The 11,911-nt window shown below is 45.0% G+C and overlaps 1 non-coding gene across 1 annotated transcript; it reads left to right on the top strand.

Moving 5' to 3' along the window:
- The first annotated feature begins 10,104 nt into the window (after positions 1 to 10,104).
- Positions 10,105 to 10,268, top strand: LOC144223034 (U1 spliceosomal RNA). The gene has a single exon (XR_013332533.1). It is a non-coding gene; the product is annotated as a U1 spliceosomal RNA (small nuclear RNA).
- Positions 10,269 to 11,911: the final 1,643 nt, after the last annotated feature.

Below are 11,911 nucleotides of genomic sequence, written 5' to 3'. Positions count from 1 at the left end.
TACTCAGAACTTTACTGGTAGACTCCTCCCTCTGCCCCTGAGGGGGCAGCCTGGCCTAAACTGTGCCTTGCTTGGTAAGAAATTCCTTTCTTTTATTTTTCTGCCCTTTCCGCTTTTTTTTTTTAATGTTTTGTGATNTTTTGTCCGCGAGCATGGGAGGGTCAGAGAGAGGAGATCTAAGCAGGCTCCAGGCTCTGAGCTAGCCGTCAGCGCAGGGCCCAACGTGGACGCTTAACCGACTGAGCCACCCAGGCGCCCCACTGCCCTTTCCGCCTTTAAAAACTTTTCTTCTGTTTAACTTCCGTGGAGCACCCCTGTAAGTCCTAGACGGGCTGCTGCCTGATTCATGAATCATTTAATAAAGCCAATCAGATCTTCAAATTTCCTAGGTTGAATTTGGTATTTTTAACAGATTTGGTGCAGCATAGGGGATCCAAAGTAAACTTCCAATGGCATCTGGGGACAATGAGAAACACGTCTGCCGCCCTTTGAGCTCACTTTGAGCTCACCCTTTCCGAGGACTACTGTAAATCTCTCTTGGGTTGAGCTCCGCTTTTGTGTGTGTTTTCGAGCTATTGATCTCATTGGTTTCCCAGTCTAGGGGGAATGGGGTAGTGTAGACGGATAGGAGGTTCTGAACAAAGTGGCAGTCCTCAGCCCTTTGTTCAGTCCCCAACTACACGTTGGAGTCCCCTCCCCATTTCCAGTTCACGGTCTCCATTTACTGGAGTCTACTGGTTTAGTCCACGCTGGAAATTGCTGGTGGCATGCAGATCATTCTCTTTGCCAGTAGTATCTTATGGTTACTGCTGGTGCATTGAAGTGTCCATGTTTGTCTTGTTTTGTGTGAACAACGGCTTAGCCGATAGGATCCTTAAATTCCAAAGAGTCAAGCACGCCACCTTCTGGCAAACCTGCTTACTTCAGGTCTAAAAACTATGGCGCCAGGAGCTGTGCCCATCTCTAGAAATGGCGAAATTTTACGAAAAACAACTTGGAATTACAATGGCCATGATGCGGGACGTTCCCAGTAGATAAGACAATTTAAGAAATGGACTCAAAAGGAAGGATTTTCAACTGAAACAGAATGGGATAACTGTTTGAGTTGGCAAGCAAAAGGTCCAGAAGCTTTCCAATTTGTTGAAAGATTCATTGCAAAAGGCTAATGGAAAATTAAGGATGTAAGAGGTACCTAAAACGAAAGACTGTAACGCGGGTGTGACTCGCGTTGCTTCCCCCTGTCCTTCAAGGATTCATTCTACTGATCTTCTGTCTGATTGTTTTTCCACTCAGGAAAGACCACGCAACTGTACACAGAAGTCCTCCAAGTTAATGGCTTTACAGACACTCTTATACCTACCGTCAAAGGAGGGCCCCTGGGGGCCCCTCCCAGAGTTGATGAAACTGATAAACTGCTATATAATTCTTTAAACAGGCAAGAGGAAACTGGTAGCTGCTAGAGTCTGCAGGGGGCTCCTGGAGAAACTGGCAGAAGCCAGGGAAGAGTGAAAATTCTTGTGGGTTTTTTTTTTTAAGTCTATTTATTCTTTTGAGACAGTGTGAGCAGGGGAGGGACAGTGATGGAGAGAGAGAGAATCCCAAGCAGTTTCCACACTGTCAGCGCAGAGCCTGACCTGGGGCTCGAACTAACGACCTCATGACCTGAGCTGAAACCAAGAGTCAGACGCTCAACTAGCTGGGCCACCCAGGCACCCCAAGGTTGATGGTTTAATTAAGACAGACACATCTTTAGAGTTATCAGCATTAAACATAAAACTTTTACTCTACTGGAGTAAAATAAGCTCTAGCCAAATAAATTCATGTTGTGTCTACTTAAGTAGCTTTCCTTTTGGTAACTGAAAACATCACAGTTTCACCAAGTTAGGTTAAATAATAAGTTAAATTCATCGACTATCTAGACCGTTTCCAAATAAGACAAAATATCAAAACACTAACTACCAAATGATAGGTTTATCTACTTTTGGCTTCTTACTCCGGAGAAACTAAAAGATATTTAAATGTGGTAGTGCCACATTAGAAAATGTTAAAAGGCAAGTGCGTCTAGAAATTATAAAATATGTTTATAAATATGTGAATCTCAGGAATGCTGGAGGTGCAGGCAGGCGGGGTCCGAGGACCCAGTGGAAGTTCCCAGAGGACCAGCAAGAGAGTCCTCAGTTTCACGAAGGATAGAAATTAAACAGGAGCCAGAGAAAGTGAAAATAAAGTTTATTGAACAGGGTGAGTGACAGACGGAGGCTTGCTAGCCAGAGACCAAGTCTCTGGGAGACTCAGAAAGGAAAGGAGAGTGAGTCTTCTTGTTGCTTGGGGCTAGGGGTTTAGGTCGGAAAAGAGTCTAGGGTACGTGTTTCTTCAGGAATCCAAGGTCAGGTCCAAACAAAGGTGACTGTCCGGTGAAGGGTAGAAGTTAGTCCATAAATTACCGAAGGTGGGGATATAGACGCCAGCATCAGCCAAGGTTTGTTTGGAGCTAATGTGCTGGAATGTTTTGGGATCTGGCTCTTAGGTGCTAACATGCCTTTAGGGCCTAGGACAAAACTCAGAGGATCATTAACCTTCTGACTTCGTCCTTGAACTGGGAACATAGCTTCTTTGGCTTATTCAGAGGCAAAATATGGGACATGAGTAAGTGGGCCTCAAACAGAAAAACAGCAGAGAAGTGGAACCTTTCTAGTATTTTCTTAAATGTTCTTATTTTGCTTTTGAGAGAGAGAGACAGAGACAGAGTGTGAGCAGGGAAGGGGCAGAGAGAGAGAGACACAGAACTGGAAGCAGGCTCCAGGTGATCAGCACAGAGCCAGGCACGGGGGCTCGAACTCACGATCCGTGAGATCGTGACTTGAGCCAAAGCTGGAAGCTTAACCTTAAGGGACTGAGCCACCCAGGGAGATGGGGTTTTTTCTAAAACTGAGTCCCTTGGGTCTCTCACTTCCCTGTGTAATAGACAGTTCCCGATTGCTTACTGCTTAATTATCACTAGAAACTAAGGTTTCTGAGAGCTAAAAATTCTAATAAAAGTCCTTAAGACTACTGGAAATAATAAGAGATATGCCTCCATATACAAGGAAAACAAGATGTGTGTTTTTGGTAAGAAAAAGTATGAGGAATGGAAACACATTTTTGTTGAGAGAAAAGAAAGTAATTTTGTCTTAAATTGAGACTGATAACTTAAAGAGGGAAAACTTAAGACAAAATCTTAATGTATTTTTTTTTTTAAGTAAACTCTACCCCATCGGGGGCCTTGGGCTCACATCCCCAGGATCAAGAGTTGCATGCCCCACTGACTGAGCCAGCCAGGTGCCCTGAAAATCTGAGTGTAAAAAGAAAGTTGTAAAAGGTTTGTAGAAAAGAAATCTTTGGAAAGAAAATTCTTTAAGTTTATTTATTTATTTTGAGAGAGAAAGTAAGCAAGCATGAGCCGGGGAGGGGCAGAGAGCGAGGGAGAGAGAGAATCCCAAGCAGGCTGCACGCTGACAGCCCAGAGCCCGATGCAGGGCTCGAACTCACGAACCCTGAGATCATGACCTGAGCGTAAATCAAGAGTCAGATGCCTAACCCACTGAGCCATCCCGTGCCCCTGGAAACACACTTTGTAAGAGTTTTGTTTTGTTTTTTTTTACTTACTGTGGGGGCATCAGCCCGCCTGGGAAACGTAACATACCATGACAAGCATATATTGATAACGTGTACTTTGTGGCAACTGAATGAAGTCCAGCTGCAGGTGTTCAAAGGGTCCAGAGGGAGGTTTGAGGCCTTTAGAACAAAAATCGTTTTTTCCAGGATTACAGGCCTAACAGGTCAGACCTTGCTGGTAGAGTATTTTTGCAATCTTATAGAAATGTCCCCACCGTTGTTTATTTATAATTTGAGTCAACCTAAATGTACTATGGTAGGTGAAGGAATACAAAAACCGAAAAACAGGATTTGCCAGGGACCCCGGAAAAACAAATCGGCCATCTTGGTTTTCCACTGGCCCCAGATGTTCTTGTAATTTACAGCCATCGTTCACTCACCTTAATTTTTCCGATTCAGGAGTAGATTGCCTACCATGTTATGGCAAAATTCTGGCAACATGGGACCATTCTTTGCAGAAGCAGAATGGAATTTAACCACTTGTGTCATAATCTTTATCGAGTCTGTAAGTGTGTTTTCCACTTACAGTATACCTTCCACAATCTCCACATCACTGGAAAAATACAAGCCTTACCAAAAACCTTGCCGACTTCTCGGAATTCTATCAGTGTATAACCTTATGTTATCCATAACCCTTGTCATCGTGGGCGAATATTACTGGCTTCTATAACTCTGTAGTGTCTTGGACGCATCTATCACCAATAGGTTAAAGACTTCCCAGATCCCAATTCAAAAGATTCTGTGGGTCACAGTCTGACCTGATGACTGGGTATTCTGGAAATGTCATCAGAGGAAGACAGCTCTTGAGCCTCCTTCGGAGGGACCTAACCAAGTGCTCCTGACCGCAAACACTGCTGTAAAACTAGAAAGCGCTGAGCCTTGGGCACACACCACACAGCTAAAACAGCTTCCACCTGATACCTGTGCAGGTGCTGGCGACGTTCGATTCGAACTGATGAAAAGAAGTAGCTGACATCAAGGTAGACTGCTTCCGCCCAAGACGACGGATCAAGATTTCATACTTGAACTAAACATGAAACTGTTTCTCCTCTCCTTTCCTTTCCTAAAGCATTGGCCTGGAAAGCTAACACCTTCATCTTTACTCCCCAGACCATTGCTAAGGAGGGTAAGTTCTGGAATTTAGAACAACCTTTTATGTAAGGCTAGGGAAAAAAATCTAATTCTGCCCCTAGCTTTTCACAAGCAAAATGAGACATCTCATTGGTCGAATCCCAGTTTACATTATGAGTTAGAGAGGACCTACCAGGAGGCTTTCAGGAGTCAGGATTCACTTGTAGTGGCGGATGCCTGCTCCCTGACAAGGGATAAAAAATAAATGAGGCTGTGATCATGAACTTCTTAATTCTTAAAGTTATTGCAGAATCTGCTGCTAAAGCAATAGTTGCCCAGTAAAGATCCTTAGACTCTGCCTGAAGTTGTTCTTTTTTTTAATTTTTAAAAATACTTATTTTTGAGAGAGAGAGAGAGAATGAGAGAGAGAGAGGCTGAATCCGAAGCAGGCTCCATGCTCTGAGCTGTCAGCACAGAGCCCGACGCAGGGCTTGAACCCACCAACCGTGAGACTGTGACCTGAGCTGAAGTCAGACCGCTAACCGACTGAGCCACCCAGGTGCCCCCAAAGTTGTAGTTGATAATAAAATAGCTCTTGATTATTTTTTAGCTGAGCAAAGAGGAGTCTGTGCTGTGGCCAGCACCACCTGCTATGCCTGGATTAGCACCTCTGGGGAAGTTAAAACTCAAGATATTTATTCTTCTACACCCTCCCTCTCCCCCTCTTCTTAGTAGAGGTCCTGTGAGCACACAGCAAGAGGAGGACTGCCTATAAGCCATGGCAAGAAGCCTCAGAATGAAGCTGCAGGGGAGGTTAAACTCTTCCCTCTTAACATCTCAGGCTGGGCCTGAGAATTAAGTTGACATAAAACAGATTAGCAGGAGAAAAACAGAAATCTTTCCCATGTACCTGGGAGCTTTCAGGGAAGAATAAGACCCCAAAAGTGCTTAGGCCCAAGTGCTTATGTACTCGGCGCAGCAAAGAGGAGTACTTATGAAAAGTAACTGAAATATATGAGGAGGCAAAAGACAGATCAGGGTTGTTTTAACACGGTTTATTTGGTATGATTTCTCTCAGCCTCAACTTCCTAAATCTGGTGCCAAGAATGTTTCTCTCCTCCTGGCATAGGAAGGCATCGTCCCCCACATGCCAGTTTTATCTCCTGCTTTTAGGAAGAAGGGAGGTCAGAGCACTCTTCTTGCATCTGCTGTTTTTCAAACATGCCCTTAGTTCAAAATAATCCTCACGCCAAAGTGGCATGTTTGGGGATAGCATACTTGGCTAGATTCAAAACCTACCTTGGCGTCACCTGGATCTTGGACTTCCCAACCTCCAGAAAGGTGAGAAATAAATTGCTGTTGTTTAAGGCACCCAGTCTGTGGTATTCTGTTATAGCAGCCTGAGCTTACTAATATCCACAACCACAATGCCAGGACTCGGTAATTGACAATTTCCCTCATTTTTGTTCCTGCTTCCAACTTAGGACCAACCAGAGAAAGCCAGATGTGCACCCCAACCAATCCCACAGGATATCTCTAAATTCTAGTTAGCCAGTGTGAAAATTAGTAATAGGAAACCGCACTGAAATGGAGTTGGGAGGCCAGAAGGGGGAGCTATATCGCTCCACGTGAAGTACAGGAAGAATTGCCAATTGTAGACCCCAGCAGAAGAATTCTCAACAGGAAAGAATCCTCAATGACAGGCCCGGGATAGGAAAAAGAATGTCTATTGCATCTCCTACAAGAAATTGACTACCCCACCGACACAGCCAATGAGAAACCGGCATCACCCTGACCTCTTGCTTTTCTCTGATGGGCTTCAGTTCAAAACAGCCTGTCTCAACTGCCTCCTTCCTCTCCATTAAGTGATATATTCCCCTCCTTGGTTTATTCAGCTTGCCTGTGGTTTTGCCATAGCATGAATGTCCTGAATTGAAGGTCTCTGCCTTTCCCCAATAAGCCCATTTTTTCTGGGAACATAGCTTTTATTTTTAAGGTTAACACCTGCCTACATCTTACCCATGCCAATGGCCTCTCATCAGGGCACACCTGAAGCCTCCCCCATTTTTCTACTGCAAGGTTCTCATACTCCTCTGCCTTCCTTTCATTTCAAAAAAACAAGATCTGAATAAATAGCCTTCCCTTTTCTTTTTTTTTTTTTGGTTATTTTTATTTATTTCTAGGAGAGAGAGAGAGAGAGAGAGAGACAGCGTGAGCAGGGGACGGTCAGAGAGAGAGGGAGTCACAGACTGAAACAGGCTCCAGGCTCTGAGCTGGCAGTCAGCACAGAGCCCGACGCGGGGCTCGAACCCACGAACCGTGAGATCATGACCTAAGCGAAAGTCGGACGCTTAACCGACTAAGCCACCCAGGCGCCCTAGCCTTCCCTTTTCTTGCGTGGTCTGCTTATTAACAGGAGCGCCCTTGGAGGGCTGGCAAGGACTCCTTCCTTGACTAACTTCAGTCAGGCTCCTCGGAGCCCTCCTCCATTAGTCCCAGCCCTCAGCCTACCAAGCCCAGTTCCAGCAAAAATCTCCCCGTCCTTAATACCTAAACAAGTTCCTTGCAGCAATTTTCCAATCAGTGACTCCCTCCCTCTTTCCTTTGGATATAAATCCACAGTTCTCCTCGCCGAATTTGGGGGTTGCCCTCGGTTTTATATTAGAGTCTCTTTCTCCTACTGCGGTAGCTGAAGCAAAGCCCCCCTCGCATTGCTAACAAGTGTCCACGTAAGGCTGATGCCAGGTCTTTCCACTCAGACCGTTTTAGCAAGTCCAAGCTCTTTCTGCTCCCTGTGTGACAGGCCAGTAAATTGACAGGCAAGACGTTGGGACAAGGAAAGCGACTTTATTCAGAAATCCAGCATCCAAAGGAAATGGTGGACTGTTATCCCAAAGAACCATCTCCTCTTGGCATGAAATTCCAGTTTCTTTTATGTTAGCAAAAGGGGGATGTGGGTGCAGGGGACCAGCCTCTGCAGGCCAGGGTTGGCCCGGAGAGTGATGGTTGGCGTCGGTGAAAGAAGACACGGAGCCAGCCTCTTCAGGTGGACTGCTCAAATTTATTTTTCAGTCTAGGGTTTTTATATAGCAAATTTAAACAATCATGATTAAACCATTTACGTTTTTTGAGTACAGTCATAGGACTCAACATTTCTAAGTTTTCTTGGCAACAGTGATTTCACGGTACATAATTTCCACTTCAACCAATAAAATTTAACCACGTAGTCATAACAAGTTTTACATATTCTTTACTACGTATGACAGGGTATCTAAGGATAAGTGAAGCATATTGCCAGAATACATGAGTTCACGGTGCCCTTTAATTGTTTAAATTCAGTGGGCATGCAAAAATAGGATATGCTTGTTCCCGCGGTTGTAGGTAACAGACTCTCACAACCCCTTACTAAGAAAGAACAATGTCAACATTTCTCATAGATGACGTATGGAAATGTTTTACGTGGATCAACTAGAATTTGGTCTCTGCATTTACCAATCTCATTCTTTGACCAGAACAATCCATAAATTGACTTACAGGCTTGAGGTCAGCAGGCAAATATTTCTCTAACACTTTTTCAAGAAAGCCCTCCAAAACTAGTAAGTCTTGTTTTTGTCTCTGCTTATGGCACAATATGTATTCTTACTGGCAATTAGACTCATACAAGGAAAATTAATTCTTGGTCTCTTATAGACCCCATGCATACTGGACTGTCTCCAATCTTGCTAATTGCTGCAATATTCATTAGACAACATCTGATTGAGGGGGCGGACATGATATTTAGGTACATTCCATTTGGAGGAAGGAGGGACCTTTGGGCGATTCTGGTTTCATATTAACCCTAGAATAGACTAACACAGAAGTGAGAGTAACAGGTACAGACAAAGTAAAGAAGAAGAATTCTTCCGGGGGTTCTTCTGACTGCAGTGCATTCTCTTCCATCCCATCTTGCCATCAGGGATGACCTGTGCAGTTTTGGTCTCTAGCATGTGGGAGGGGACTGGAGGCAACAAGTGGCTGACATCTGTAGCCATCTGAGAAAGGTCACGTAAGTTTTTTGTCCTTGGTCAGTTGCTCTTTGTGTACAGCAGTCTGGTCATGTCAATCCTGTAAATCTTGAACATGACATAGTCATTTATCTCCTCAGGTGAGGTAGATTTCAGGTAAAGAGCAGTTTTGCAAATCTTAGCTGTTCCATGCTTAGTGTAGAGCTAAGCAAGCAGATAGTCCTAAGCTAGAAGTAGCAGCAGCAAGGCAAATAGAAACAATATGGAGTCAGACATGGTGTTTCTGTGACAAGGCTGGCCAGATTCTCCAGAAAGTATTTCCTCACTCCCACCTGGACAGTGCGCCTGGCTGCCAGGAGTCGGGGAATGGGGCCTGGATCAAACATTTACATTCAGTTGCTACACTGTCGCCTGATCTCTCTTGCCATGTCCTTCACTGGCCTGAATGGCCACAGAACTCGTTTCCAGAGGTGAACTTTCCAGTAAATGTTAGGTGATTTGAGCAACAGAATAGAATCTACTTTTAATGTTCAAATAGCTTGGAGTTGGGTTTCCCAGCCTGGAACCCCAATCGGGCAAAAAACAGAAGGGCTGGTTTGCAGTCACCTGACTATCGTCTCTAGTTTCATAAATTCACTTTCTTTCGATACTGGATAGCTTCAAATTTTTATTGAAATGCATCACAGAGATAACTAACTGGACTTGAAAGGAACCCGTTTCCCTCGTAATCCTAAATGTTCTGCTCTACACATTGAAAGACATTTTTAAAAAATGTTTATTTAGAGAGAGAGAGAGAGAGAGAGACACAGAGAGAGAGAACAAACGCGCACATGCGCACATGTGCGCTTGTGAGCAGGGGAGGAGCAGAGAGAGGGAGAGAGAGAGAATCCCAACTGGGAAATCATGACCTGAGCGGAAAACCAAGAATCAGTCCTTTAACGGACTGAGACACCCAAGCACCCTGAAAGACATTAAAGAAAGGTGCACACGCGTCAGCAGCCTGCCCGACAACTTCCCCGCAAGCCAAAGGTTCAGAACCCACATCCTCTGCCCACGCGGGTGGGATTAGGAGGAAAACCGGGAGGAGAGGGCAAGGGCGGGGCAAGGACTGAAGGGAAGGAACGCTCCCGTGACGTCACTAGCAGGGGCGTGTCCTATGTAAATATGGGGCGCAAGGGCTGCTGGCTCGGCACCTATCGCTTAAATACCGTTATGATCTCGCAGACTGTGGGAATTATTCCAGGATCCTTGGTTGAAACTGCGTGTCCTTCATGTGTGAAGGTCCTGGGAGGCTCGAGGGTGTGTGCATGGAAGTGACCGTGTGTGAAGAGTGTGAGGCGTGAGAGGGTGTAGTGGCGCGGCGGGCGAGCAATTCATACTTACCTGGCAGGGGAGATACCATGATCACGAAGGTGGTTTTCCCAGGGCGAGGCTTATCCATTGCACTCTGGATGTGCTGACCCCTGCGATTTCCCCAAATGTGGGAAACTCGACTGCATAATTTGTGGTAGTGGGGGACTGCGTTCGCGCTTTCCCCTGTTTTCTATGGTACAAAAAATAGACTGTCATTTATTGGCACTACCAGTTTCCATTGACTTGTGCTTTTGCTGTTTTCACGTGTGATGGGTTTTGTGTTTCTGATCTTGAAAGCGTGCGAGCTTTTGGTGGAAATGGCTGGTATTAGTCTATCGATTTGCAGAGTTAAAGTGTCGAATTTGCAAGTTGTGATACGTAGAGGATCATGTGCACCCTTGTAAGCTTTTGGTGTTAAGTTGTCTGTAACTGGTCAAGATTTATTTTTGTGTGTAACATGCTTCCCCTATGCGGGGTAACAACCCCGGGTTTTGAACACATCCGTCCATGCAAGTCAGAATCACTGCAGGGAACCGGGGGGGAGCCCCACCGGCCTCTATGGATAAGAGTCTCTATGAATAAGAGTCACAGCGAGGAAATGGTGGCATTTGCACACCTCCTGCTGTGAGAAGCGAAACTGGCATCTCCTACTACTGGCTCATGTTGGAGATGAGCCTGCTGGTATTGACCAGGCCTCACAATATTCCAAATCAGAGCAATATTCCCCACACAGATTCCTCAAAAGGAAAAGCATATTCTTGCCTTTTCAAAAGAGATTTTAGATGAAAGCACTGTGGAGAATTGTCAAAAGGCTCTTCCTATAGGCTTTATAGATCTAAGACTTAGATAATAAAGGGGGTTAAGAACACAAGAGTTCCAATTGAGCCTGGCAGTGAGACAGAGTCTAAATTAGAGTTAAGGATTGATATCCACTCCCACCCAATTGTTTCTGCTTGGAGCACCAACCCCCAAGGCATCTTTGTCAGTATTCCGGAGTGACTTATTCTGGCCTTGAATATGCTGATTGCACCCTGTGAAGGAACCTATTGTAAGAACTACTTCTTTTGTGATTATGGGAGCAAACATTGTGTTTCCTGAAAGACCTGTTTTTCTTAATACGTCTCCTTAAACAATCTCTTGACCCGTGCTCACAAAGAACTAACTTCACCGTTTTTATGCTAAAAACATTGTCTTGTATGCTTCCCCATAGGATAAGCATCTAAATCACCTACCTCAATCACTATTGAAAGGTTACGCATGAGTCTTCTACAAATCTGTTCTAGGAAATTCTTACATATCAAAGAAATTTGTCCTCAGAAATCATTGTCTAAGGCAAATACCACTTCTGTGCCATCCCCCAAACACTAATTATAAAATAAAGTTGAGCCCCAGCCAGAGCAGAGATGCCTGCCTGGTGACCAGAAAGATTCTCCTCCCTCTCTCTCTCTCTCTCTCTCTCTCTCTCCTCCCCTCCGACACTGTCCATCCTTCAGGGACCCCTGGACCGGACAGAGATGGCCTCCAGCANTGTTCTAGGAAATTCTTACATATCAAAGAAATTTGTCCTCAGAAATCATTGTCTAAGGCAAATACCACTTCTGTGCCATCCCCCAAACACTAATTATAAAATAAAGTTGAGCCCCAGTCAGAGCAGAGATGCCTGCCTGGTGACCAGAAAGATTCTCCTCCCTCTCTCTCTCTCTCTCTCTCTCCCCCCCTCCGACACTGTCCATCCTTCAGGGACCCCTGGACCGGACAGAGATGGCCTCCAGCAAACCACAGTCAGACCCGAATATTGGCCAAATGCCTCATGATCCTCTCAAGAACAT

Source organism: Crocuta crocuta, unplaced genomic scaffold, assembly GCF_008692635.1.
Source record: "Crocuta crocuta isolate KB4526 unplaced genomic scaffold, BGI_CrCroc_1.0 scaffold620, whole genome shotgun sequence".
NCBI lineage: Eukaryota > Metazoa > Chordata > Mammalia > Carnivora > Hyaenidae > Crocuta > Crocuta crocuta.
Note: the sequence above shows the minus strand (reverse complement) of the source record. Positions and strands in the feature narration are given on the sequence as shown.